General features: G+C 46.7%; 2 protein-coding genes across 17 annotated transcripts in view; both read right to left on the minus strand.

Annotated features, from left to right (window-relative positions):
• LOC120959770 (MAP/microtubule affinity-regulating kinase 3) overlaps positions 1 to 14,517 on the minus strand; it is a 62,041-nt gene extending 47,524 nt beyond the window's left edge. For 7 of the 16 annotated variants that reach the window (XM_049610568.1, XM_049610575.1, XM_049610573.1 and 4 more), the window contains exon 1: positions 14,171 to 14,517. The gene's annotated coding sequence lies outside the window, so the exon portion shown is untranslated. Of the gene's footprint in view, positions 1 to 14,028; positions 14,050 to 14,170 lie in introns of those variants that run through there. The other 9 variants (XM_049610572.1, XM_049610576.1, XM_049610582.1 and 6 more) reach the window with 6 other exon arrangements.
• LOC120959769 (uncharacterized) overlaps positions 1 to 25,105 on the minus strand; it is a 67,027-nt gene that overhangs the window by 10,093 nt on the left and 31,829 nt on the right. The window lies entirely within an intron of this gene.

The following is a 25,105-nucleotide window of genomic DNA, read 5'->3' on the forward strand; positions in this document are numbered from 1 at the left end:
CTATAAGGCGTCCAGATGATGGTGCAGGCGGGTGTATTATTGCGTGAGCCTACGAACGTTTGGGGCTCCGCTTGGAAGCTCGAGGTGCATTGCATCATCACTGGAACACTGTGCGCAGAGGGGAATAACACAGCGATGCGTACATCCACAATCCAGAGAAGAAGGAAATGGAAGTTGGAGAGTAAAAGAACAACCTCTGCCAAGATGACAGAGTCTTCCGTTGGGCCTAGGGGGAAGAATATTCCGTTAGGCGGATTTGTAAGGCTTTCAAGGACATACAGCCAACGCGCTGTACGGCTGGGACCGGTGGGTGGATTAGTGCCACCGCCAGAGGCTTTTGTTTTTAATCTAAACCCAAGCGGAATTGCCGTTTTCCTACTACCCACCCACCAACACAAAAACTGCAATAGAGCGGAAAGAAAATAGCAAAATAAGCCTAAAAACAACATCATGCCGCTGTTCTTTTGTTGAACTTTTTTGTTTGTGGAGCAAAAAAGGAGGAGTGCTATCTTTGCTTGGTGCGCAAGATATGCGAACAAAAATGAAAATAAGAGGCTCTCGGGACGACGCATTTTGGCTTCGCAACAAAAAACGTTTTGAATCTAAGATAAAAAATGTGTTCTTTGGGGCATTCGATCAATAAAATAGTCTTTATTGTCTACTACAAACTTCAGAAATTAGCAACACAACTATTCTCTAGTCGTAATACTGTTAACAAGAATGTCTAAAAAGTCTACCAACTCATCCAACTCCCAGAATTCATTCCATCAACCTTTCCAAAGTCTCTGAACTCGTCTACTCAGAATTCATTCACCTCCGCATTTCCCAAGAGGATACTGCCTGGGATAGCATACCGAAATGCGTGATTCCCAGAGGAATCGCGACCAACAGCAAGCAAAACCATCTGCCGTTAATGATCGCAATCTACAAATTCTGACCTCATACTCTACTACTGGCAACGACAACAAGCAGCAGCACACCAGTTGACCCCAAACAAATCCCTAAAGGGGACAGACCTCGTGGTGGTGGTGGTCACCCGAGAGAGACAGAGAGGTTGCTGACATATTGATTTGCGGCTTTTTGGTCCGATTACGTGAGAAGCATTTGAAAGTTTTCCTCATCATGCTACACACATATTAGGTCGCGATCGATAGCGAACGTTAGGCTAAATGGAACTAGAGACGAGAATACATGGGGAGCAGCCACGACCCAGCAATGAAGCAATTTGATATGAATTAGCCGACCGACAAAACAATTTTTGGCCTAATAAAATCTATTTGCCTGTCCGGTTGATAATCAGTCTTTTCTTGAGGAATTGGCAGCGACAAGTGGGACAAGTAATGGAATTAACCCAAAACCCCCCATTTTAATGCTGAGTTGAGTCTTAACCAGCACACACACACACATGATTGGCCTTGGGGAACACGGTTGACTTCGATTTGACGCCAGCTTCATTAGCTCACCGCACGCGGGAGGGCTTGCGTGTGCGTAAATGGCGTGCTGTAGAATGTTAATTTTCCACCCATGGGACCCCCCCTTGGGTACGGGCGATACTATCGACTGCAATCCCTGGAAGTGTAGTAACTGGGGAGGTGGGGACCGTGCTTTAAAATAGTTCTAACCCCAATGATTAGCAGTCATCCGGCACCAAACCTAATAATGATGTTGTTTAACTTCTGCTGCTCTCATACAGCCCAAGCATGGATGGGTCGGTGGTTAAAGGTCAGCCGTCAGCCAATCATTTCGCACGTCTAAATCTTCAATCTAAAGGTCACACGCTCAATACAAGCAGCGGTAAGAATGCAACCACCATCACCTACCACCGGGTTATATCGGGAAGCTAGCACTCATTAAGCAGGCGACGTTGTTGCTGATGGAAAGCGTGGTACCGTGCACCGTACCGTGCGCGGTCTCTTGTGCCCGATGTGCCCCTGACGACCTTCATGCGGCACACACTGCGGGCCAACGACGCAGAACGATGGCCAGATTATGTGACGCCGGTGACACATATTTATGTGGCCCACATGCACAAACGTTACGCGCCCCGTTATGATGTGGCTTGCCAGCCAACCCCGCGCAATCGGATATGCGACTTCCCCATATCGAGAGGCAAACCCTCTCTACCATGACCTCCCAACCCCAACACCGCCCAAGTATGGTGCAAATTTTTCAGAAGTTGGCACATTTTTTCCAGGTCACACGTGTGAATGAGCGATGGTAAAGTTATGCTAATTAGATGCGCTAGCATCGTATGCCCCCCACAAAAACTCATATCACCGCATCCTAAGAAAAACTGGGGTTTGGGATCTTGAGCTTCGTGGCTGTGTTGCGGTTCACTTCAAAAGTCAAAAGCACGGCAAAATTGCTTTCGGTTTGATGCGTTGCGTGCTCGTTAGATCGGTGGCGGTAGTGTACACAAGGGGGTTGCATCGTGCTATATCCACATTGTTAACTTCATGCTCACTTCATGCCGAGAAGCGCATCGCTTCACGAACGCTTGCAGTCAAGGTTGCTGGAACGTAGAACATGGGTTTGGGTGAGTCAGCAAAGCAGGGCTCGCCGGAAAGAGCGTGAGGAGTATAGTAGGAGCGCAACAACACAACACACGACAATGCTGCATCATCATCGATCATCATTGTTGTGTCCTTGAAATGTGTGATATAACGAGCGGGTTTTTCTTGCACAGAAGAATGAAAAAGGCATCAATCCAAACAAATTGCTTTAACGCACAACAAACGCCCCATCAGTGCAGGGATTTAACGTTATTGAACGCCATAAATGCGCTCTTTAGTGCACACAAAAACAACAACATGCCCATTCCGCGTTTGTGTGCGCGTTAAATTAAAACCGCATTGATTTTATAATGAAAATTAATTAAATTGTCTATAATACGCGTGTGTAGCAACCTTTTTTCCCCCTGTTTTGCACCTTGTGTCCCAAAGCACGCACACAAAATGAGCAAACGGACGATAATAAATGTTTAAATAACGTACACCACAACAACTCCTTCTTGCTGCCAGGGGCGGTTCACTACTAGTTAAAATGCAAATAGAGCAGAGCACCGCACAACAACACCCGATTGGAAATAAAGTGCCGATCCAGAAAGGGGGGGGGGGGGGGAAGGAGTGCAGTAATTAATTTACCTCCGATATGCGCCTTTTTTACCTTTTCCTTGCCCGCTGCAAAGTGCACAACTTCGGTCGGGTTGGATTTAACTATGGAATAATTTGTACAAACACACCACCACCACGGGCACACACAGCCACGTGCCCGAGCAGAAGGAGCCACCTTCGCGCTCAATTAACGTTCTAAAAGTGCATTCGCTGGAGAAGGGAATCGTGATGGTGGGGTGGTGGTGGTGCATTAATGAGTTCCTCATTGCCGTGCAGCTGTAGATGTACGTGACGTGTCCCATTGGTAGTATATTGGTTTTCAGCACTTATTCCAATCGCCCGCTGAGCTCGGTGCAATTTAATCCGTTAAATAAAGAGAGGGAGAGCGATAGTATCGGTATTCTGGTTGACCGTTCTTGAACCGTTCTCGCCAGAAAACGTTTCCAAAATTCGACTGAGCGGTTTTATTGCAGCGTGCACACACAATCGGTCATCTTCCCTCTTATTGACGATTGCCGATCACGTTCCTGGGTGTATTTGAAATTCGTCTCCCTACTGATGTGCGTCAAATGCCAACATCTGAGAATTGTGGAAAGGAGAATGATACTGAAACAACACTTGGAAGTTGAACGGTTGCATGTGAACGGTTGAACCGTGACTGTGTGCTGAAGCTATTCGCACTGTTCTGACAACTCCAACCGACTTCGTCAGAGCAGTTGACAATCATCACATGACGTGGAAGAGTAACATCAAGAGTTTACTTTGTAATCTTCGATGTACTTTGAGATCTTCAGCAAATGTCTGATTAGAAGTTATTGGGTAACCATTAGGACCAACTCTGAGAATGTATCATATTTGTTTAGAGCCTCAAGAATTACGACCACACTATCAGGAACTGTTGACATCCACCTCAGCCTGTGAGTACTCAGAATTTCTAATCAGAGCTCCCAAACAAGCTTTGTGCAACCTCAAATAACCTTTTCAAAAGTTATGCTGACGTCAGACTTATTCAAATATTGGAAATTTTCTCTCCCTGCCACAACGGAACACACACGGTGGTGACGTCGGGCCTGTCTATCACGGCCCCAGAGTCTTACCCACACCACCCTACGGATGGAGAGCTAATGAGGCGTGATGGTATCTGGTTTTGTTCCCAATAAACAACAACCTGTAATCCCATTATGCGGACGGTGGGAAATTGCATTGTGCAGTGGCGGCCTCCTCCTACCCCTCCCCACAACACCAACGACAGCACACCAGCACCTTCAAGGCTTTGGGGGCGTTCGCAAATCGATTTCTCCTTCACAGTACACAGACACAATAGTGGAAGCAGGGAAGCGAAGGAAAGCCGCAAGGAACGGCACACGAAGTAACCTAAGTACCTTTGTGCTTTGGTTCCGGGTCTAGGGGCCTGCTCTGGAGTTGGCCGGGAGGGAGTCGCAAATGGGGACTGACTGGATCGGAACTCTAGGCTTTCGGGGGTTTCGCGTGTTCACGCTCGCCACGGTTTCGCTTTCCGTGACCAGAACCTCCCCCGTAGCTCTACCTCCCCCACACAAGAAACAGCCTGAGGAGTTTTCGGGGTAGAATTATAGAATGTCCTACCACTGCACAACGCGGTGGTCGCCAACACTAATTGCTTTTCCTGCGGCATCGGTCGAACTCCTTTTGCGCACACGACAACTTTTTTGTGTTTAAATATACGGCAGTCGCTCGGCATTTTTTCGCTCTCGTCCAGGCCATCCATTAGTTGTATAATCCTCCCTACCGAGACAAGTAATGCTCGGCACACCATATTGCATGTTGATCAAAACTAATGTTCCGTGAGAAAAATAACGATTCTAGGCGGCAGCAGCGTGTACTACCACGTGCCAGGAACACGACAACTTCCTCCCGAAACAATGATTGGTGCCAGGATGGCGGCGGTTACCGGAAAAGTTGTTCCGTTCGGCCTCGACCGAAGGTTATTTTCTTCAAGACACACACGGTGGTTTTGCTACACACTTTCTTCCAGGGAAAACTCGCAACTTCTTGGAAGTCGCTTGGACTTGGAGAGGTGAGATGGAGGCGGAAGGAGTTTGCCTCTGCTTGCTGCCCACATATCGTATCGCTCTACTTCCGAATGTTGTATGGTTTATTATTATTCATGCTGTTTTCCAAGAGTTCCACGCAGCCAGGGCAGCTGCCTCACATAAGGGCCATCTGCGATTCGTCATCTTGTTGGTTCTGTGACATATATGACACGACCATCGAAAAACTCTGGTATCACCGATAAGTGTGCGGTAACGCTAGTGACATCGCTTGGTACGCACACGCGGAAGCAGCATATGCCTACTCCCTGGCCAATTTTGAAAAGCAATCCAACATGACCTACTTTTTCTGACGTCCAAAAAAAGATGACGATTGCTATCGAACTCGCAGCAGTTAGCGAGTTCTTTAGTCTTTCGAGCGTAGAGTCTTAGGGGATTTTGAGCTCAAAAGAGGCTCCCTATTTGAACGATTGATTGCTTGAATGGATAAAGCAAACAAATAAAATCTTGAGACAATAAAAAAACACGCACTCAGAATTTAGAGGCTTTTCTTGCTCTGAAAATGATGCCAAAATTGATTGATTATTTTAGCCTCCTCTTTGAAGAAGATGAAGGCAATCTGCTTCCATCAATTTTGCACAATAAAAGTCGTCGCCGGAAAGGCGAATCGTTCACGAATTTAATCATCATAAACACATTTAATTGAAGACACAAACGAGCTTTTCCACAAATCCCACATGAAGTGTTGTTAAAGCCAGGGAGTTGCTAAAACATGGCATTAGTCAATTTAATTGCAAATTTACGTCATTCTCTCACGCTCACACCACGTGGAGCACACCTAAACCCTGTGCAGATGCAATTTAGATAATTATTTATGTTTCCGCAAACTGTTAAACAATTGAAATCTAATTTCAATCCTCTTCCTGAACCATAAAACCACGCCATTCCATTTGTTCAACCGAACAAAACTCTACTTTTCACTCAGCTTGACAACCTTTCAAAGACACACACACGTGTCATAAATTATATCTGATCTGAACCGCGTTCAATTATAAATGTTTCTTTTCGCTCCTCTCTCGCTATTCAGGCGGAACGAACAAGCGCGCACACAATCCGATGGCGCATTTTTGCGCTGCTTTTACATAACGCAGCCACCACCAGCAGCAGCAGTTCGAAAGGGATGCCGCCGTCTCGTCTCTCTGTTGCATAATGCACATAACATGAGGCTACCATCTCCTTCTCACAAGAGCCCGAAAAGCACGAGGCACAACATAATTGCACTACCACTGCTACTACAGCAAGTGGGATCCCGCTTTTCAAACCCGTTTATTGGAAAGAAAATGACACAGGAAACGCACGTAGCCCTCCTCTCCATGTGTGTTGTTGCGTGACGTTCAGGGCATGATGATAAAATTGCAACATTGAAGGAGAGCTTCATTAGGCTCATTAAAAGCCCTGCTGCTATAAAGGTGACAAAATCAGTGAAATGAGCAACTGAGTAATGACTCTTTTTGATAAACATTGAAGGTCTATAACTTTCCTCTCATTTGGCTTTATTTTACCGAGCTACGACCGTCGCGTTTGCTCGTCAAAGCCTAGAAAAGATACAGCACAAATGTGTATAACGTTGTAAAAAGACGGCGCCACGCTGACCGCCATCGCAATAAAGGGCGAAACAATCTTCTTCAAACAACGCACGCCAGGGAAACGCCGAAGCTCGACCGGATAGCAGCAGCAGCGAGATACACATGATGCGCGATATGGTGGGGCGGTTGGTTTACAATCCGACAATTTTACCACCTTACCAGCAAACCTACATACAAACGCATTTTCCAGCGAGCAGGAGGAGGTTCGTCATCTTCATCTTTTCGCGCGCTAGATGTCAACCGACCATGACGCCGGTTTGTTGAACCGTGGGACGTCGTAGTAAACGCGAGTAAAATCGGATAAAACCAGTCCTTCTCCTCATCCTCATGGGTCGATGGAGCGATGGCCTCCACCCACCGATGACCGTATAATCGTGTAATCATCAAGACACCCCCCGTCATCATCAGCAGCAGCCGCCGGGTTAGCAATTGCTGTACGTTTTGTTATTGTTGCATTCGTTCGTTCGTGCATTGCGAAAAAGTCCCCATCCGAAGGACGCGGGTGCGCGTGTGTGTAATCGAGAGTGTAATCTTACGCCTCTTTTTTCGTGGAGAGGAAACATCAAACACTTTGACCCGCTGCTAAAAACAGGATGTTTGCAAAACTGGTCGCCAGGCACGCTCTAAAAAGCGGCCATCCGCCGTTGAAACAAGAACTGTCACGCACGGTGGATACTAAACCGGTTGGCTTAATTTCTTGTAGGCAAAAAAATGTAATGCCGAAAACGGTAACGGGCTCATGGAAGGTGGAAATGGGGGACCTGATTCTCGTTTGGCTCTACTTTTACCTGATGAGATTTTAAGTAGATCAACACAACCAAAGCGATCTTGCATCGAAGGACAAACGAAAGTTTACTTGAATGAACGCATCATTAGAGAACATTTTGAAACGAACATTGCTAACGAACTTTGCTTTTATACCACTTTTACATCACAGTGTATGATTGCTGCAATAGTGTCCTTACCTAGACGTCGATCTCTTACAATAGATGTAGTAAGATCGAACCTCGTATGGAGCGTACTTTTTCTAAGCTTTTGACTACGTTTAGAGCACATCGAAAAGTCACATTAGGCTACAGCTTGTGGAAATATGTATATATTTCCGTCAAAAGAAAGAAAAAAATTAAACCAACGGCCCTGTTAGAATCCAATAAATATAATCACGACCGACTGCATTTTTGGAATCAATCTCTTATTCCTAATACATTCATGAGCCTCATCCAAAATGCGTTTATTGAATAACAACACACTGATCCTATATGCTAAACCTCCCACACATGCCCTACACAGAAATGGATTGACAAATTGAAAATGGAAGGCCTCGTCGAGTAGGCGTCGTCCAAATCCGGTGGTCGGTGGTGGTGGTATATCGCTATCCAAATTCGATCATTATTGATCTCTCTCTTGGAGCAGCCGTGTTCTACCCAAAACACACATGGCTTTTTGTGTAATGCTGTTCTAACCTGGCACGATGCGATAAACAGAGCATCCCAAAGGCTTGCAGAAATTGCCGTCTGACACAGATAATTCTGGAGACAGTCCAAAATGGTGGGGACTACTACTCCGAACACCGTCCAACACATGCCTCCGTGTGCTGCATCCTCCCACGATTCCAACACAGCCCACTGAAATCGAGGACGTCCATCCGCACTACTCACCACACGGGGGTTGAAGGCACATTTGCATATATATAGGAGGAGCTGGAGAGCATCCGGCGGACAGCAAACGATGACGACAACGCGGCAACGAGTTATATAAAACGTGCAAAATAAAATGAACGCATTGGCATGATGCCCGAGCGATAGAACGGGCCGTTTGGTGGGGCGTTTTGTTAGGATACAGTCTGATCTCTTGTAGAGGCACGGTCATCGATGGCGTCTTTGGATAGATATATTCTGCCCTGGAAGAACGTTTTATTGAGCTCCAAAGCACTTCCTATGCCATTTGCCGTCTTAGTCGTGAAAGTTCAAAATACATTATCTCACCCCAATGAAGATCGCCTTCTTCGTAGGTTTTAGTTTGTCTCAGGTTTTTAGTTCTTAAATATACATAACGTTCCACCTTGAGAGATGCTACCCACTCAATGCCTGGTTGTCGGCCTGATGCTGATCAGGATGAAGCGAGAAACTTCGTCTCGTTCTTCCAACCAACCAAGCACACACACACGTACACCCCTCGACCACAGCCCTAAGATTGGCGAATTGTGACCATAATCAATATAAATAGGCACTAATTGAACGTTGACAAGACGCCAAAGACGGGGACAAAACACCGTGCGCTGCTTCCCTTGCTGTCCACCGTCTCTCGGTCTCTACATGGGCTGATGCTGGGGGGAGCAGATTGGCGATAATGATTGGAAGCTGGCGAACGTCGAGAACGTCAGCCAACAAGCCAGAGCACACCATCCCAGGGCAAACACGGGCGCGCGTTCGTCGCTTGCTTGCACGTTCGTGTGTTCGTGTGAGGCGAAACACGAAAAAAGATGTACAATTTGTTCCAGAGCTGGTCCGGTTTTGTCGCTTCTTGGGCCGCCCATACCAAACAATGCCGTCAATTGGACCCAATTCCCCCCAGTTTAGTTAGTGAGCGAGTCATGCAAAATGGACCCACAACACACGCGAACAGATGTTTGGCTCCCCGGCTGTGAAAGTGTGGTGGTAGAGTGGCTGTGCATCCAAAGAGCATTTTTAATACAAATTTCACTTCATTTGCAGCTGTTTTATCACCCAAAGTGTACAGACGATCGCATTATCTAATGTAATTTATGGTAACATTCCTCGAACTCTTCCTTTTGGGGCGCGACTTTTAAAAGAAATTATCCAAAATTAACGTTAATTGCAAATCTCCTCCTTTCCCATCTTTCGCCTCTCTGATCATCTTCAGTTGACCTTTCAGTTTCTCAGTGCCACACCCCTCATCATCCTGCGAGGTGAGTGTCACTTTCACGTCCGCTAATTGCCGCCGCCGCCGTCGATGCAAAGCGGAAGGAAGAAAATCATCAACTCATAACTCGAGCTCGCAAAACTAACAAACGCCGCCAACACTACACTGCTGTGGTTGGTGAGTGTGTGTGTCTGGTGTGTAAAGTGTGCACATCAGACCCCGCCGCCACGGCATCATCGGCTTTTTCGGGGCGGCTAATTTATGCGCGCACGAGATTTGCGAGATTGCGTAACGCGCCCTCCCCTCCTGCATGAGCGCAAATGATAATTCAAGGGGGAAATTGGTTACTTCCGGTGTTATGACCGAAGTGGAAGGGGGACTGGGGGAGACTTTTTTTTTCTTTTTTCTGTCTGGCGAGTGTGAGGAGTGGAAGTTGTTTTATGGAACTTTTTTAAATCATTATTTTTTCTTTTTCCTGTGCAACATTCCAACCGAGCTTCCAAATCAAGAACAACATTGCCGACCTTCCTTCCTTCCTCTCTCTCTCTCTCGATGCAACATACAAGACAGTAAATAGTTCCACACAAAACACAAAACCCTTTCCTCGGCTGGTTTTTTTACCACCATTTTGCATCCAATGGGGGGAGAAACGGCAAACCACCGCCAAAAGGGATGTGCAGCAAAGCTATGCGCGGAATGAGCCGTTGCGCTGAAGCGTCGAATGTCGGTCGATCGCGATCCGTACACATACACACACACACACATGGCTAAAGGCAAAGGAATGTGTGTGGTGCACAGTGTTGTTGCTGGTACTGTAGCTCGCAAGCAAGTCGTTTCGCTTTCGCAGTGCACCAAAGAGGCAGCATAAGATGCAAGTATGCTCTCTAGTCTCGGGGTACGTGTGTTTTGTGGCATTGTGGAAGACGAATGGGAGTCGGAAAAACGGTGAACGGTGGTAATGAGTGCGATTATCTAACACCGGTGTGGCCGTTCCGTACCGTCGAGTGCACCCCGTGCGACTACTGTGTGCAGGTATGTTGCAGTTGCATTCCTTCTCAGTTGAGGCGAGGATTTCCCTTTCATTCTCTCCTTTAGACACACACAGAGACATGTGGAAATACACTTGAAAATGACAAATAAAACCCCATCCACCGCTCGGGGGGAGTTGCTCTGTGCGTGCCAAAGAAGGGTGGGCGGGGAGTGCGCGATTGCCGCACCCATCGAAACCCCTTAATTTCCCCTTTCCTACTGCTCAAAACCGAACACGTTTTAACGTTCGATCTTTTCATCTTTTCCTCTACTGCTGTTGCTGCTGCTGGCTGTATCGCAGCGTGGCACAATTTTCACTTTCACGCGCGTCCCTCCCTCCCCCACACTACGCCCTTTCTTCTCCCTTCTCCTCTGGGGTGTGTTCCCTTCTTTCCAGTTTGCCACACACAACACAGCGGCAGTGAAGATCACACACACACACACGACCCGTTACACACCGATTGATGTGGCTGTCTTGTGCACTCTTCTTCTTTTTCCTTTTTTGAAGGGTTTTGATGACGTCAAAAGTGACCGTTCCCAAACCGCCCGCCCTGGGTTGGCTTTTTTTCATTTCGGGGAATGCTCTCGCACCCCCCCCCCCCCCTTACAAACTTTCCCTTATCTCCTTGCTAAGTGATTTGCTCTCTCGCTCTTGCTGCTGCTGCCAAAAACACGAAGGAAACGATTAAAAAAGGTGTGCACGATAAAGTTTGGGGAAGAGGTGAAGGGTTCAACCTATGTTATCGGACCTGTGGACCTGGGGAGGCTTATGTTGCGCGCGACAAAGGGAGATGGATTTGGAGCCGCGGCGATTGAATGAGTGAGCAGTTTAAACATTTTCCCTAATATTTCTTCTTTTTTGCTATATATATATTTAAAAGCTCCAAAAGGAAGAGGAACCGGTCTAAAAAAAAAAAGAAGCCGGTTTTATTGCGGAACCGGTTTCGGTATCGGACATTTTGGGTGAACCGATAGGCACCTAAAAAGCAAGATATTGTGCTATTATCTTAAGACCGAATCGAAGCACAAACCCATCCGTTGTTTTTCCCTTGTTTTGTTGTTTGTTGTTGATTTTTTCAAATTGGAAGGAATTTCGAATCGGATTTTGATTTTCTTATAAGGAATTTTTACATTCTCGGTACATTTTCGGTATTAAACATGATTTCGTTACTTCAAATTTTCGCAAGACCTCCTTAAGGAACTGAAACTTGAAACTTGATCTTCTTTTTGCAGTCTTTCAAGCATAACTCAATGTTATGATTCATACTGCGCCAATACAAATAATTAAAAAAAACACTCATCACACACACTCAGTTCCCCTTCTTTTCTTCCCCACCCCGTTTCGGTGAGGCATAAAAATAAACAAAACAATCACACACACACATAAATACTCGTTCTCTCTTGGGGGCACTAAACGCACATTCTTCCACAGTACGTTTGATTAAAAATGCATCATTGCTTGTTTCAAGGAAAGCACACACACACACACGCACGTTCACACACTTGCTGGAAGGAGTTTGCATCGCACTTTTCCTTCTGTCTTGCTGCATCACTTATGTGTGTGTACGTCCCAATGGTTGTCGTCTAGAATTTGTCATTCCTTGCGGTAATACACACATTTCCAATTCACAAATCAAACAGAGTTGCCACATTGTGATGATGGAAGACGACGACGCAATCCCCTCAGAGTTCGTGCCCCACCGGACTGGCCACAAAAGCGGAATAACACCCGTAACACACAACTGTGCGCGTTCCACCGGATCTTCTTCTACAACATCCTGGCGCGGCAAAGGAAAATAACCTCGCACGACACACGACGACAAAGCAAGCTCCTCCAATCGCACCGTCACATAAAGGCAGGCGAATAAACCACCCCGCAGGCAGGTGGCGACAGTGTGTTAGCGATGAACCCACCGCACACAGAGAGAGGGAGATAACTCATTTAAATATTTGCCGATTTAAAATTCCTGCCGTTTTAATTAAAATCAAACATTAGGCAAGACACAACACAGACCAGGGAGGGCACACACACGCACACACACGACGATATGGTTGTTTTTGTTTCATTTTATCAGCTCAGAACAGGAAGCGACTGCAGCAGCAGCAGCAGCCGAACAGGATGAGATCACACCACAACGGTCGCGGCGGCGGCTGTTGCTTTTGCTCAGCTGACGAACGGAGGAAACGTCCAACACTACTATGCCTACCGCACACAGTGCGTGTTTGTGTGGGTGATCTTTCAGAGGAAGCATTAGCAGCTCCCTCACACCTTTACACTCCGATACGCATTCTTTCGTGTTCTCGATCAACGATCGTGTTGTGATCGTGCGCGCGCGGTGAGATCACGATGGGGTCCGCGAACAACGGGGACAAAAACCCCCGCACACACACGCACAATACACTGTCACACTCTGGAGGCTGCTTTACTGGCTTGAATTAATCCCTACACAGCACAAATAAAGGCGCGTAATAAATATTGCCATATCTTTCCAGTGCCGTTCTGACTGACCGAGGGGCGGTTTTGTGGAGAGCGTTTGGCAAATAACTATACACACAAACACAAACACACACAGCGAAACAGAGGGTACCAACAATATATCGCCCCAACGGAGGCGATACATTTGAAATGAAAACGACACTGTTTGGAGCTGTTTTTATCTGTCGCGCACACACAACAAGGCGATGACGATCGCACACACCAATGTGATCTTCTCCAGCGACCGCAACACACCGACACAGCCACAAAATAGTGGTCAATTTACAAAACGGCAGCGATTAAGGGCGTGTTGTGCGTTGGTATTTGTGGGTCTGGCCGTTTTTTTTTTTTTGGTGTGTGCGCACCGTCGTTTTGTGTTTTATTATTTCTTGCCGTTGATCTCGGAATGAATAAATTTCACTTCACCGGGGGCCGTTATGCTAATGTGACCGCGTACCGTTGCTGCCTAGTGATTGTGTGTGTGTACAAGGCCACCTACACCCTATGGTTGAATTTCAAAGCGATCTGCCTACACCCCCCGTCATCATCATCATCATCATCATAACGCATATTGTTATCTTCTCTATGATCACGGAAATCTCATCCGGATGTGGCACGCACGCACGCACAATACACGCATCGAAACACACACATACACACACAAACAAAGGAAAATGTATTTCCAATTACGCATACACACACAGTGGTACATATTCACTGATCAAAAAAGATTGATCAGAAAATCAAACATTCTGTCCCACAAGTTCACCACCAAGCAACGGGCAACAACTGTGAGTGATCGTGTGCGATGGGTGACTCATTCTCTCATTGCGTTTGCTTTGAACACCCACCCATATACATTTGAAGTCGATGTACAATTCACACCCAAACGCACTTTTGGTTGCACTTTGCACTTTTGCAGCAAACGATCATTCCTTTGCGGAACAATCCCACAATAGCGATCATTTCTTTAAGAATGTGATCAAAACGAACCTCTTCTCTAAAACGTACGGAACACAAATAAACTTAAAAAGCACACACTAAAACTGACGGATTTTTTTTTAAATAAAAAAGAACGTATTTTCGACGCGAAACTCAACGGAAAAAACGAACAAAAAAATAATAACCGAAAAACTATCCGCTCGAACCGCACGAGCACCGGACGGCTCGCCTTGCTCGGCCGAGTTACGCGCGCGTTATGTCGGGGCCCCGGCGAAACGTTGCAAACGGCCGGAACGCCAACGGTGGAATAAAAACGGTCGGGTCCCGTCGAACCCGGGCCAGCCCATTCAGCCAGTCAGTCAGTCAGCCAGCCCCAGCAGCAGCAACTGCCGTCTTGTTGTCGCGCGAGAGCTCGCGAGGGGCTGTGTTGTGGCGGGTTGGCATACAAACACATACACACGCATCGATGGATGGCGGCGGCGTTTACCACACCACACCGCCGCATTACCACCAGCTGGGTGTTCATTCCATTACGCTCTCTTGCTTTACTCTCTCTCTCGCTCTCTTTTAAAGGGAACGCGCGTTCATCCAAAAGGTTCACTCTCACGCATGCGTACTGTTTTGGCGTTTGCTCTATGCTCTAACTATCGCTTTGGGGAAGGGCAAAGATGGGAGTCATTGCTCGTGAATCACCCTCCCCCCAGAAGCGTGTGTAGGCGCACAGTGGGGCCATAAATGGTTATGTTGCATTTACACAAATTGTTTTTATGTAGCTTATTTGTACATAAAATTACAATTTATATTAAGCAAATCAACATTAATATAACAAAAAAATATAATTTGTTGGTTTTGCCTCAAAATCAGAGGCTTTTTTGTAGTATTTAATAAACATTTTGCCTTTTAATTTGGTCATCCAGGCTTTGACCGCTGACAGTTTGACGTTTGATGACAATATGGGTGCGTGAGAGGAGGATAGCAGAAGACTCGGTGCGAAAAGAACGTAAAACTCGCTCCGCACTGCATCAAAATTGAGAGTTTGTTAGCTTCATTTGCATACACTTCTGCTCTGCATTCCAGCGCTGGTTCACTTTTATTGAGAGAGTGAGAGAGAGAGAGAGAGAGAGAAACAAAGTTCACTCAATTCCAAGTGTTCATTTAACAATCTCAGCTGCAGTGTTGCCAGACAAACATAACGCAAGCGGGGTTTTAGGCTATTGTATTATTTTATCAATCGGAATAAATGTCACCATGAATGGACCGAAATTAAACGGGCAGAAATTGAGAGAGTATAGCTCCATTTTTTACTAGACTCCAAGCCATCGAGATAGTGACGCCAGATGATACCGTAAAACAAATCAATAATGACACATTCTTATTGTTCGAGTAAATAAGTAAACAAAATTGAACACTTGTGTACACAAAACATTCGGGAGAGCTTCAATTTGTGGGTCGCTATATTCGTCGATCGTTTGGACTAACGGAATAAAAACACACACACGCATAATGTGAGTCATTAAGCTAGCCCGCCAGCTCAACACACACAATGCCAAATCGACAGACGGTCGTGGCTTTGCAAGAATATACAAACAAATGCTTTTCATGCTGTCATCATTTCCTCCCTCAGTGTCTACACTTTCGCAGCATGAAAGCGCCGCAATGGCTCGGTCTTCCTCGGTCGTTCATCCGACCCTAGAATTTCATGATTTCCTGTGCAAAACGACAACCTTTAAAGCAGGAGCAATAACTACCTGTTCGGGACCCATTTAGCTGCTCTCTCTGCCCACGGGTGCGCGCATTACAACAGTGAAACCTAGCTTCCTCCCCGTACGTGTACATGAAATTGCCCCGAATCCCAAAAAAATATCCTAAACCCTCCGAAACGTCCACGTTGATGGTTTCACAAGCTGTTTTTTTATTCATTTCACGTGCTGTTGCTGTGGGCAGGCGCGGTTGGGTCTCCCTTTTTCCCTTCCAAATGTTTATTTTTACGTGTTTTTGTTTGGTTCGCCCACAGGTCCTCTCAGTGTGAACACTACGCGCTGGACACATCGTGGTATGCTCGTTTGTTTCTCTGCCTATTATGACCCTCCCGGCCACAAGCACACAATTACTGAGGGTGGTGGTGGAAAATCGAAAGCCTACAATCATAGTAACGCCCATCCGCTGGAGGAGTAAGTTCTAAGGTACTGCAAGCAACCTCCATCTCAGGCAAAGTCAACGAAAGATATTTGAAATTTGATGACTACCACATAGACACACACAGCGAGCGCAACGCGGGACATAATTTAGCTGTAACGAGAGATCATGTTATCTTATTTTATGGGTGATTATGCTCTACACAGCTTATCTCATCACAACGTAACAGAGTCCAATTATCACCACAAACGACGATGGCATATTTGGCCAAGTCCAGCAAAATCATCAAGACAAAGGCAGTAGGAACTGAGCAAATTGTGCACTATTGTTTGATATAATACAAATATTGCCAAGGATTCGGTATCTCTGTCTCTCTCGCGACTTTCCGGGGTTTGTTTGAGGCACACGGACACAAGCCCCTTAGACTAAAACGTGTCCCGCGGCTGAATATAAATAGAAACATAAATAAATCGCCCCTTCCAGCGAATTGAAGTACTCAATCAGCAATTTGATATCGGAAAGCTGAAAGAGAAACAAACGCCAAAGTGAATTGAATTCTAGCAGTGCGAAGGACGCCCACGACGACCACAGAATAGGTTTCTACTGGATGTCTGGATATTGATACGCCGATGACTCTTCGATCATCGGAAATAGCATAATACCCCGCCGATGATCTCTATCTCGTTTGATTCCATTTTCTGCGTAAGTAATTGAATTTGACGGAAGAAAATGGAACCTGATAACATTAACGGGATAATGCGTTATAAAAGAATGTTTCGATATCGCTATTACGTACTGGACATATCATTCCTCTATTCCAGATCTGTATCCCCCACAAAGATCCATCATGTCGTCCAAATTTACACTTCCAGCGGTTACTTCCAGTGCGAAGTGGTACGCGTCTTCCAAAAACGGGCCAAAAATGATGATGGTCCACACCGAAAACAAGTGACCCAACTTCGGAGTGCCGAAAAAAAGTGACGAATGATGAGGTAGTAGCGTGTATCTTCAAGCGCGAGTCAAAGATTAACACGACGAACTATTTATAGCTGGACAAACACATCAGCGCAGGACCACGAGATGATACTCAGCAGCAGCAGCGCAATGCAAACACAGGAGAGCCTCAGAGCTGAACAACAGTCACCCACCCCACAGCCACCATACGTACACCACCTATATATCACGTGTTGCGGGAGACGCTTCAGAAAACGGGTGAAGCTTTCGTGATAAAACTTACAACACACAGCCACACGAAAAAAAAAACTCCACTCCGCTAATATCTTGGAGGTGGCAAGTCTGGCACGCTATCTTAAGTAATTTATTGTCGACAGTTAGCACAACGTGCCTGGCGTCACGGGTAAGGATCTAACGGGAGGAGATCCACACAAACTTTGGAGACTCATGGAGCATTTCGGGCCATCCGTCTCTCTCTCTCTCTGTTGGGAAATAAAAGATCTGAAAGATCGCTACTCCCCAAGCGTATCTTCAAACTCACACCCAAGTACATCAGCACTTGACACACCAGGCAGAGAGTTGACCAGCTGACAGCAACATCTCGGATGTCCAATTCCGGTTGCCACCAGCGCGACTCTTCATTGACTTCATAAAGCGGGCATCTCCCGAAACGTCCCTAACCCTGGTTGGAACACGTGAACACACACGATCAGCACTCGCTACCTCGGTGCAGGAAATACCCGCGATAACTAGCATATTCAAGGAACAACAAGGCGGCAAACATGCGCGTGCGCACCCGTGCTGACCACTTTAAACAACGCCTGCTGGGGTCACGGGCGGAGGAGATGCAGCAAGGCGCGAGATCCGGACGCGTTTGCCGTTGATCCAATTTATTACCTCCACATACACACACACACTCACAGCCCTCCAACGACTGGGCACAATCGTTGAGAAGCGGGAGGGCACGAGACAGGGCGAGACTACAACAGAAATAGATACCATCAATTGGAGACTTTGCCAAGGTCACGAGCGGCCTGTGTCAAAACCCATCGCGTTGAGTAGTTATCCGGCGGCATCAGCATGTGTGCTACTGTACCCTTGACTTCAAAATTGTTTCACTTTCGCGTGGAATTTGATTCCTGACGCTCTCGGAGATGATGATCGAGAGCGTGATCTTCACACTGTGTGCGCCGCCGCCTACGCGCGCACACCGAAAAATGTACGCTAATTTGAACCGCTTCAATTAAAGATGGACGCTAAATAAAGTTCATAATTGCTGGCGTCAATAACCTGCAGCGCTCTCTTGGCCCAGCAGCGTCTTGCCTCTCCAGAAGTGGAGGTGGAGAGGGCCTCAGGGCTATTGAGAGTAGCGAAGAAGAACCTTCCATCCCGATGGGACCACCTCCCTCCTCTACTTCCTGCAGGTCTCTCTCGCATGCAAATGTTTGTCGTTTTAATTTGCGTGTTTTGATTTGCACTCTTACCAGCGATAAACGCCCGCTGAAGAAGCACACAGTGTAGCGTCGTGTGTTGCTTATCAGTGCGGGCTCTTTCCTCATGCTTCCTACTGCTGCCGAGCGCAAACTGTAACGCGGAGCAGGCGAAGTCAACACAGTGTATGTCCCAACCCTCCGTAGATGAGGGCGACAGGTTCTGGGAGGATAATAATTCCCTTCCCACTGCTCTAAACACACAGCGACAGCGACCTGGGTGACTGGGAGAGCGCATCTGTACGCGTTATTGAAGCTATAAACATCGCCCGATACATCACACGCCACAACAAAGTAGAATGTCGGCGCAAAAAGTCTTCCATCGTTTATTGACATCAGGCAGGTTGTAATTGCACACACTCGGCAGAGCTTGGGAGCATTTACCGACGACACTGACGTGACGACATCGCGGAGAACTACTTTGAAGGAAGGTTCTTGGTGGGGAAATAAATTACGCGCTTATCAGTTTGTTTAATTTTGCAGCAGCCATCTGCCAAGAACGCTAGCTCCAAACACACACACACACAAACGCTTCCGCCCTGGACCCAAAAAGGTCAACGACGCATAGTGGCCGCCACGCTGGGTAGTACATTTCCATGACAATTCTACCAATTGGGGTTACCCTTATTGGACGAATGCAGGTAATGCACCACACACGCCATGTGAGTGAGCGTGGCAGGCGGAAGTGCCAAGGCAAGTTGGTTCTGTGTGTCAATCGTCCACAGCCCTGGTGTACAAATACTGCTACTGAACGGTAGGAGAGCGGAAAGGTACAACCAATTTGACCCTGCGCATTCCACCCAAGTCGGAGTGTTGTGTGTTTTTGTCGTCACGAAGGAAGTTGTCTTCTAATGGTGTCACACACACACACACATACGATAATCAATAAGGTAAACACGACAACGACGCACTCAGCAACACAACAGTAACAATTTCCGTTAGGTTACAATCGTAGCTGCGATACCAAAGAGCGCTCACGACCAAACAATCCCCAGTAAGCGCCTAAATGACGACTCACCGCACAGCGTCCCCGTGTCGGTGCGAACAAGCTTTTTCGACAGGTGCAGAGCTTGGCGTTTGAACGCACCTGTGTGTGTGTGTGTGAGGGTAAAAGCTTCAAGATTGATTGTACCGGTTTTTTGAAAGTCGCGTGGAACGTGGTGGTGTGCGTGAAGGGCGCCACACGATCGCGGCGATTCAGAGAGCAATGTGTGCGTGTTGATGATTGGTTTTACAGCGTGGTTAACGGACAGCGCGTGGATTAACCCTTCCATCGGCCTCCTGCTTCTTTTTGCGTCCTGCTTGAGAAGACATGAGAGAGCCGAGCGTCGTCTGTGAGTCATTCCACACCAAGCCAAGTGTTGCTTGAGAAATGGACTGCGAAAAAAGGTGCAAAAAGAAGCGGTTTTATGTACGTAAAGGCGATCTTTCACCGTTCGCTTCTCTTTTTTTTTTTGGAAGTCGCCACGTGACCATGATTTTCTTCCAATTCTTTACGAGCTGTAAACAAGAAACACACATCTCGCTTTGCTTCTATTTTAAGAGGCCAGTGTTAGGATTTGAGATACTCTTCCGGTTAGAAATTACGCTTTTTCTCTCTCTCTCTCTCCGGAAAGTACCTACGCAATGCAATATCGACAACAACCGGTTATGGGGTTCGATTCTTCTCATCCTTTCCATTCCTTTCCATTCGCACTTATGACTCATCGCCGTCAACACACGCTCGGTGTTGCCCAAAAGGCCTTTCGCTAAGCGTCTCTGCCACCGTTCCGTTTCAAGCTTCTTACGCTTCTCAGTTTCCAGATTTAAGCCCCTGGTGGTGTGAGTGAGTTGTCTTAAAGAGGGAAAAAATGTCCTCTCAGCAACACACCCACCACCCGAAATCGTGTCCAAAAATGGGCACTCCACCACCACCGCGCAGGGTTACTTCCATATATTCTGTGTCGCTTTCTGTGTCTGGTCGTTGATCTTGAGCCAATTTCCAGCGTGTGTTTCGCATTCGCTTCTTAATTTGTGTGGATGCAAGGCATGGGTAACAGGAACACATCTCGGATTAGACACATTTTTATTGAGTTATTTTGATATTCTAAATATACTTTAAACGTTTTATTTTCCCTTCTAGAAGTGCTAAAAAGGCAGCTCCTCGTCAACAACAAAGTTTGGAGCAATGTAACAAAAAAATCAAAATAAAAACATGCTTATCCAAAACAACCTCGTTATCAAAATGTCAGCAAAATTTCATGCACCATTTATGTTATTTTTTGTTGCAGTTTAATCTATGGTTCGTTTAATCTACCCCCTCCCTTTCAAGCTTCGATTCAAGAAACAACATGGCAGAGGCAGTGTGTGGGTAAGGGCCCCAGAGAGAGAGGTTCGATAATAATTGGAGCATGCCCCGAGTAGTGACTGGCTCTGCACATACTCGCGCGCTTGTGTGATGCATCCATTATTGCATCGACAACAACACGTCCTCGTCATCGTCATCGTCGTCGTCGTGGCAGAGTGCACACTTTTGCAAGCAAAAACGTAGACCGACCGGCAAGGTAAACGGCAAAAGCAACGAAATAAAACGACAACAAACAACACAAAAAACATGAATCTGTTCCATTGCACTACACGCGCTCAATTGCGTAATAGCGACGGGGTTTTTGTGCTTCTTATGTGTACTCCCATCATCCGCGATCCATGCTGTTATGTGCGCGCGCGAGCGGGATCATTTTGCGTAAAATTGAAATCGAATCCAATGCGTTCTGGTGAGGAGATGTGGGGAGATGTTTGCCTCGTTTCGCGTTCGTTGCTGAGGAATCGAACTATGCACATTATTTCCATCGTGTTATTATTTTATACACACACACACACACTTGGTCCCGATCCTTCTCCTCGAACGTTTCCGCGAGATACCGATCGGCCACGGTTGGTGCTGATTAATGTGCGGCGGCGGTGGCTGTTGCCCCTTTCCCGACACAGGAAGGAGTGCAAAGGAGCGTAGAAAATTACCACCAATTATTGTGTCTGCCCTTTTGGGCTTTTGATTTTGCTTGCACACAGACAGACACACACACACACATAGGCTTTTTCGCGCTCCACCTACGTCCACAGCCACATCCCAGACAGAAGGTGGGAAGGAATGAGGGAAATATGCACCATGTAAAGTAAACGCATACGCATAGAGATCCCTCAGCCGGCGATTGGTGGGCGATAAAAAAAATCGTGAAGGTGATGAATAACCGGGGAACTCACACACACACACACAGCCGACGGATGTCGGTTTAATAACCTATCATTTGAATGCCTAATTTCCTTTTCCCGAGCGAGCGCTGGAAGAGCAGCACGTTGCATTTACACCCACACAACGATGCCTGGTGGCCTGGTCTATGTTTTGAGGGGGTGGTGGAAAAGATCCAACTAAAAGTGTTCGTTCGACACACACACACACAACAACAAGCCAACTTCAGAAACACATAAAAATACCACGTAAAAATTATTCGCTCAAGAGCGAGCAGCAGCAGCAGCAGCAGACACGCAAATTCAAACGGCTTGCGCGTCTGTCAAAACACAACCTAGAGGAAGAATGCGCGAATGTGACGGGGTACGCCCTGATGTTCCTTTTTTCTGCTTGCTTCGGAGATCATCGAAAATGTGTAATTGTGTACGGGGAGAGCGGGCTACATGGGGGAAAAAACACGGGGGATTGAGAAGAACGCGTTAAAAATGTCTCGCGGAAGATGTGACACACACACAGCACAGGAGAGAGGTGGCGTAAAGAATTGGCGAACGAAGGGGGAAACAGGGAGACCACCGGAAGGTTTGTTAAAAACGGCACAGGGAACACACAAAGTTTTATAAATAGCTCTCCGCAAAAATCCAACAACCTAGCTACACTCTCTATACTACAGGCAGGCAGGCAGCAGCAGCAGAAGCAGTATATAACAACATGCCAAATGAAGCGAGTGAATATCGTGACTACCAAACAACACGTCAGATGGGATGATCGGGAAGGAGGAGGGCACACAGGTTCGTGTTACAGGGAAGATCTTTTCCCGAAGCACCACGCGTGCGATGTTTGGAAGTTGTTGGTGGGTTCAATCGCGTTTTTTCAAGGTGAGCTGCATCAGCCGCATCGACGAGAGCGCCGAGCGGGAAAATCGGGAACTAAAGAAGATACTTCAGGGGTTTCTGAGACCTTAGTGTTTCAAATGATGGCGTAAATATCAATTGCAGAAGATTTAATCATTTTATAGTAAATTATAACATACTTAAATATTTTATAGTAAAGTAATTTAATTGTAGAAGCTCTAACATCATACTCTTACACCAAACACGCTTAGTAGTGTCACTGCACGTTGCTGCCATCTGTTGGAATCCAACGGAACCAAAACACGACAAGCTGAATAGTGTTCGTTTTTTCTTAATTAACTGAAAATTTCCATTTTACTTGTGAAGCCATCATACTTATCATAGTACACTTCCCAAAACAAACAAGCTCCTAGCCCATCGCTTCATTCGGAAAACACAAATAGAGGAGAAGCCTTCTGGAAAACCTCCCAATTAATTTAACCCCTACTTTCATCCTTTTCAAACGACATTAACGAAGACCCCCTCCTTCTTCACGATGTGTCTCTTTCGCTCTCCCTCTATCTTCCTCCATGTTGGGAACTTTATCAGAATGTGAAATATTCATCTCCAACAAGCGCCCACGCGCTTCCCCCCTCCCGTTGGATGATTTTTGAAAAGATGATTTCGATTTTCCACGAACTCAGCTTCCCTCTCTCTCTTGGTTTTTCCACCGTTCAGTGCGTTTCCGTCGGGCTCACAAACCAAAACCCCCACACTTCACCCGTGGAGGGGAGCAAAATTACTTCATCAAGTAAAAGTGGAGCTCTCTACTGGGCTGGCGGCGGTGGCGCGGCTGCTGTGTTGCGGTAAAGCATCCTTTTTGCATATTTTTGCCATTTTCCTTGTCTTTTTTTCTTTTTTTGTAGTGCGCTTCAGCTCTACCACGACGACCACAGAACGGCTGTAATGGGGCTTCGGCGGTCGGCGGCATGTTTTTCCCAGTTTTCCGCCTGTGGATAAAGTTCAAGAGCGCTGCTTGGGAAATAATTTACAGCTCATCCTGTGTGCCGCCCTGCTGCGAATGGGTCAAATGTATAAAAACGGCTGGCGCTTTTAGACAGCTTTTCTTTTGCAACTTTTTTATTGCTGTGATAAAAAGGAATATCTTTTGGAGTTGGAACGCTTTTGTGGCATTGGGATGTAAATACTTTTACTCGAACATAAACTCAGAATCATCTCCGTTTGTGTCCAAGACTACCAACAAAGGATACGAGTTTCATATTTCTCGAAAAAAAAAACGACTCCAAACAACACACTCCAATAACTGGGAGGAAATGATGCGCGCGTCAAACGTCTGCAAACATATTGACGGCCTCCTGTCAGCGCGCGCTGTCGATTTATTGTCCCTACCGCGGGTTGTAATTTGCAATTGAAATGTAAGGCTCGCTTTCGTGTTCCGACAGCTCGCAAGCCTTCGCGTAGCTACCGGGGACCACACCCATCTCTCAGTGGAGATGGGCTCAATGGCTAGCATCCCCAACTCTCACTGACTGCGTGCTCTTGTGCCGTATCATACCGACGTCAGCCTTTCCGTGAACCAGACCTTCTACTACGCCATATTTCTTATCAGTTCAAAGCCATCCTTGACAATTGCTGCGGCACACGGGCGCCTCAGCAGTTTGAGTTTTACACAAAATGCACTCACCAGGGGAAGGAACGGAAAGAACCGCGCTTCAAGCGCTTTCCATTTGCACGCGTGAACGGTGCGCTGTCGAAAACGCTGTTGTCTCGAGGGTTTCCATTATCCTTTCCGGCATTATCATCCCGCAGGTCCGCTTCAATGGCAAGGTCCGGAGTAAATCATACAAATATACACTCACGGACTCTTCACGGTCGCAGCGCACAAGTCGAGAGTGCATCGCCAGAACAGAAAGGAAATAGCCGGGAAAGGATTCTACATTTCCCCGTGCGGTGACGCGGTCTCATCATCATTAACATCATCATCATCGTTGTCGCACGCTGCTCGTCAGCGCACAACTCATTTAAGATGCATATTTAATGAGCGCACACCCCCAAGAGCGCTTAAGTGGGCGTAAAAATGGAGTACACACCGCGCGCTCGACGAACCGCGCCGTATGCAAAACACAACGGGGTGAGTTATCTCTTCAAACTGGATGGGGCATTGGGGATGCATTAAACATGGTTCATACTATGCACATCCACCACCACCACCACCACCACACTAGACCAAAAACCAGTATTGCACCCAAATGGTATGAGTTCGACAGCCCTGGAACCGCGCCCAGGACGCATCCCACCAGCCGACAAGACAAATGGGAATTAATTTCTA

This window comes from Anopheles coluzzii, chromosome 3, assembly GCF_943734685.1.
Source record: "Anopheles coluzzii chromosome 3, AcolN3, whole genome shotgun sequence".
In the NCBI taxonomy this organism is placed as follows: domain Eukaryota; kingdom Metazoa; phylum Arthropoda; class Insecta; order Diptera; family Culicidae; genus Anopheles; species Anopheles coluzzii.